Raw genomic sequence first — 5,734 nt, forward strand, 5'->3', positions numbered from 1 at the left:
TTCCTTTTTTAATTTGAGTTGTTTTTAATTTTTAGTTAAGTTTTTATTTTTGGTTTGAATATAGTTAACATACAGTGTAATATTAGGTTCAGGTGTACAATAGAGTGATTCAACACTTCCACACACCACCCAGTGCTCATCACCAGGGCCATCCTTAATCCCCATTACCTGTTTCACCCATCCCCACACCACTTTCCCTCTGGTGACCACCAGTGTGTTGTCTATGGTTAAGAGTATGTTTCTTGGTTTGCCTTTCTCTCTCTTTTTCTCTTTTGCTCCTTTGTTTTGTTTCTTAAATTCCACATGAGTGAAACCATATGGCATGTGTCTTTCTCTGACTGACTTATTTTGCTTAGCATTATACTCTATAGCTCCATCCATGTCATTGCAAATGGCAAGATTTCACTCTTTTTATGGCTGAATAATATTTCATTGTCTATGTGTACCTTATCTTGATCCATTCGTTTATTGATAGACACTTGGGCTGCTTCCATAACCTGTACCAGCACCATTTTTCTAACAGCATTTGCTCACTTTGTCTCTGTGTCACATTTTGATAATTCTTGCTGTATTTCAAGCTTTTTCTTCATTATATTTGCTATGGTGATCTGTTATCAATAATTACAACTCACTGGAAGCAGATGATAGCATTTTTAGCAATAAAGTATTTTGTAATGAGGGTGGGTATATTATTTTTTAGCATAATGTTATTGCACACTTAACAAATTACAGTACACTATAAATATAACTTTCCTATGCACTGGGAAGCCAAACAATTCATTTGACTTACTTTACTCCTGTACCTGCTTTACTGTGGTAGGCTGGAAACAGACCTGCAAGGTCTACAAGGTTTGTCTGTAATGAGAATTGGCTAAAAGGTATCAGGAGGCTCTAGAGGCAAAGAGGGAACACTGAAATCACACAAAGATAATAATGTCAGAAGGTACCTAACATCCTTAGGGCTGAGGGAACAAAGGGAAGAGGTTGGAAATATTGGAACCTAGAGGTTTGAAAGAGGGGTGCACAGGGATGCAACCCAGACCTCTAAAGGGGGATTGTCCTGCTAGCTTTGGTGCCTGTAGAACTCACAAGAAGTTTCCATGGACTGACCTCAGGGAGGGGATGCTGGCTGTCTGGCATTGGTATCTTTGAGGGGTCACTATGAGGCAGGTTGTGGGTGTGCAAAACAAAGCTGGAAGCTGGAATCAATCACTATTGGAACCAGCTGGATGCTGGGGTGAAGACACAGTCCAGAGCAGCAAGCCAACCAGCAGGGCCAAGCCCTTCCCCTCCTCCAAGCCTTGCTGACCCTAGCATCCCTGGCTTTGACAGAGCCTGACATGGAACCAGTCAGCAAAGCAGAAATGTCACTTGTAGAGACTCAACCCCAGCATCACAAAGAAGAGGGGAGAGGAGAGCTTGGTGCCAGGAGACAAAAACTTAAAGGCCAGGACACATCGACCTTAAGTCCCCTGGAGTCACTCTCCAGTTCTTGACAGGAGGTTTCTCAATAACAGTACTGATGACATTTGAGACCAGATAATTCTCTGTTGTAGGACTCTTCTGGGCTTTGTAGGATGTTGAGAGGCATCTCTGGCTTCTACTAGAGCCTCTCCGTAGTTGTGACAACCAAAATTATCTCTAGACATTGCCGATATCCCCTGAAGGGCAAAATCACCCCCCTTTGAGGACCACTGGGCTGCGTTCTTTCCTTGTGTTCTGTGAGGCCTTGTCCTTTCAACAGTCCTCCTTTTCCCTTCAGCTATTTTGATCTAGCTCTTATAACCTGCATCACAGAGAGTCCTTAAAGCTATCCTAACACGTATTGAGATCTCTGAATACATCCCAGGCCCTGTGCTAAGCACTTAGCGTCTACTTTGAAGCTCCCAACAACCATGGGAGGTAGGAACAAGTTTTTGTTCTCATTTTACAGAAGAAACTGAGGGTCTGAGAGGAAACTTGACCCCAGTCACAGTGTGGGGTGGGTACTTTGTGACCACAAGGTTCTGTCATCACTCACCAGTGTGACGGGGAGCCACACTCTTGCTCTAGGCCCTTGGCTAATATTGGGCCGAACCATGTGAAACTGCCACTGGCATGGTCCAGAAGAGGTCGGGTATCAGCAATTCCACCCAGTTCAAATGCGTTATCTCCTACTCTGTGCTAGGGAATCGCATTCCTATCTACAGATTTACCCCTCCTTCGGGTCAATTGCCATTCCTCCGTCCTCCGCGGGGTCTTCCTGCAGCGCTCTCGCTAGTTTGTTAGAGCTGCCTTGATAGAGGACCACTGACTGGGCTGCTTAAACAATAGAATTTTATGTTCTCACAGTTCTAGGGGCTGGAGGTCTGAGAACAAGTCAGCAGAGTTGGTTCTTCTGAGGCTTCTCTCTCTCCTTGGCTTGTAGACGGCCGTCTCCCCCTCCCTGTGTCTTCACATGAACTTTTCCCTGTGCCTGTGTGTCTGTGCCCTAATTTCCTCTTCTTATTGGATCACAGCCCACCTTCATGATCTCATTTCACCTTAATCACCTCTTTAAAGGCCCTATCTCCAAATAGAATCACATTCTGAGAGAGAATGATGTCAGGCTTCAGCAAATGAACTTGGGGTGGGACACAACTCAGCCCTTAACAGATCTCTCCCTCCTGGAAACACCTCTGGCTCACTGTGTGGGGGCCTCGCAGGTCTCTTGATCGTTTCTGTCTTATGTGGCGTCTGAAGTGTTTTGCTTCACATATGAGTGTATCTCTGGCTGCTCCAAGAAACCCGTATGCTTATTAAAAGCCCCTTTCTCTCCAAACCCAGGATGGTGCCGGGTATGCATCAATAAGACATTATACAAAGTTATCATAGTTTGAATATCCGTGCTGTATTAAAGCAGGAACATGGATGGAAAAAAAAAAACCAAAAAAAATTTCTTTAGCTTGAAGTTCCTATGGCTCACTGCTCTCTAAAACCAATTTTGATGCAGTTAAAACACACTTTGAGGTCGTTTGAAAATCTTTATTATTATCATCTTAATTTTCTTCATGATGAGCCAGCACCAATGCTATCAAGAACTGAGCTTTAAAGACACTTGAAACTGATTTTCCCTGCTGGAGGCCCTCGAGATTTTCAGTTCTAACTGCTGATGAAGTAAACACAGGCTTCGAGACTGAGTGAAGGGAAAGAAAAATATCAAGACTGAAACAGAATATGTAAATATGTAAATATGTCTGCAAGCCCCAACCCACAGGCCAGCTAAAAATAGAGCTCCAACATGACCACTTTCTTACCTCAGCAAGAGTGACTTTGAAGAGTGGCTGATGGATGTCATTGCTTGGAAAGGAAGCACAAGTTTATGGAATAAATGTAAATATATTCATTCGAGGGAGTTCCTTCAAGATGCACATTGGCTTCTGGCTCTGGTCCATCACATGTCTGGACACAGAAGGATTTAGTGCTCTGTGCTCAGAACAGTCACTGTTTCTTCTGGAACATGCAAACATGTCCAACTTATAACATCTTTATGTGACTGGAGAATGTGATGAACAGCCCCCAAATCATTTCCCTGATGAATTGTCCCTGAGTGTGGTTTTATTAACCATATTTTTGCATTTGTTCATTTGCCTTCTTTCAGCAAGTATTTATGGGGGCCTGCTCTGTGCTGGTTTATGACAGGACTCGGCCACGCTGCGCTGTTGTCAGCTACTTTGGGTCTAGTGTGAGCCACAAGGTGTAGGGAGGCCACAGGAGTGGTGGTTAAAAGTGGATTCTGGGGCCACATGGCCTGGGCTCCCAACAGGCTCTGACACCTGCGGGCTCCATGGCTCTAGGCAACCTTGCCTGCACCTCATTTGTAACACAGGGATCATAATTTGACTTACTACATGGGTTGTTGTGACAATAGATTTAAGTAAGGCATATGAATTACTCTTTGTAGTTTTTGGCACATTATAATAACTAATTAGCTCCTATTGCTATAACTATTTGTCAATAATAGTTTTGAAATTTATTTTGTTGGTATTTTCTGTTACTCTCCCTCTTGTCCTCTTCAGGCCATTACCATTATAAACCCATGCTCTGGGGAGAAATTGGAGCAACTGAAGGAACTGAAAGGGCTTTGAGACACAAAGAACTTAGAGTGAGTTGAACAGCCTTCTACCTTGTGAAAGAAAACTTCCCTCAGTGCGGGGAAGGGTAGCCAAGCCATTCTCAGAGCCTGAGAGGGATGCTTATGCCTTGGGGCGGAGGGTGGGGACAATCCAGAGGGTCTGGTGCAGGACAGGAATGCACAATAGATTAAGGAGAGGCTTAAGAGCAGCTACCGCGCATCCTACAGAGGCCAGAAGTAGACAAGGTCTTGGTCAGTCTCTCAGATCTTCCTGCGGCCAGAGCAGGGTGGGTGAGCTAGGGAGAGAAGAAGAAACCTTTGTAAGAAGCAATCATTTTAAGGACACAGAAAGGCTGACTTCAAGGAGTCTTTCAGACAAGACTCCTGGGAGCAATGTGCTGGGGTCCCTCATGGACAGTAGTGGAAGATGAGATGCCCCCTTCCTTGCCCAACAACCCAATACTTCGGCACAAAATAGGACCCCAAGAACCTAGATGCAATCATGGTGGTGGGAGGAGGGAAATGAATTGGGGGAACTTGTGACAATTATTATCATTATTGCAAAATTTTGAGGGCAGGAACTATTACTGTATGTCCATGGTGTGCAGTAAGTGCATGGTGCATTATTAGGTGCTTGATAAAATTTATATTTGAATGGAAGATACTGAATTAGATGCAAGGGCTCTACAGATGAGACGGCAGGATCCTTGTTCTCCAGGAACTCACACACACGCACACACACACACACACACACACACACACACATGCACACACACCATGGCAAAGGTATAACAGAGGTTCAATGAAAGCACAGTGGATAGAGCCTCCAGACCTGACTGCAAAGCTTCATGGAGGGGAAAGATGTTGTCCCTAACTCATGCAATGGCATCTCCAGCAGAAAGAATAGATGCAAAGGCACAGGGCAGCGTGGTGCATTTGAGGGGTGACTGAGGATCACACAGAATCGAATCCAGCTGACATTTTACTTACTGGCAATGTGAAGCAGACCAACAAAGAACACAAATGCCCCAGAGGCCTCTCCAGAGCAGGCTCCTGCTCCGCTGAAATTTAAAGCCTTCTCTAAAGGCACTGACTTTTCAGGCAAGTCCCTCTGAAAACAGGGGATTTTCTCAACAAATGACTTTGGAAGGTGGAAGGACAAATAGCCTGGAGTCTGGACAAATGGACACTGGTTCTGACTCTACTACTATGAGCCTTGTGATTCTGACCAAGTGATTTAACCTCCTCCTGCCTCTAAAAGAGATCGTTCATCTATTACCTGAGATTTCATCTTGGTGTTGTTCAGAGTGGGTCTGAACAGCGGGTTTGAAGAGGCAACAGAGGGATAAGGCAGAGCTGCTCTCAGTGGAAAGCGCCCCACTGAGTCCGACATGCTCATTCAACCAGTTAGAATAAGCCCCTAAGCCTTATGGCAGAAAAATGCAGAATGTACTAGAAAAGCTGAAGGGAGATGAGCAAGATAGGTGAATTAATATTTATTGAATTACTTTGTACCAAGCATTATTAGGGAGGATTGAAAAATATAGACCCGCAAGCCAGGCAACAATTCTTAAGAAAAATGACAATGGTGCATGGAAGAAAAGTCTATGGGAACAGGCAGTGCTGCTGCAACGGGCTATG

This window comes from Nyctereutes procyonoides, unplaced genomic scaffold, assembly GCF_905146905.1.
Source record: "Nyctereutes procyonoides isolate TBG_1078 unplaced genomic scaffold, NYPRO_anot_genome, whole genome shotgun sequence".
Classification (NCBI taxonomy): Eukaryota; Metazoa; Chordata; class Mammalia; order Carnivora; family Canidae; genus Nyctereutes; species Nyctereutes procyonoides.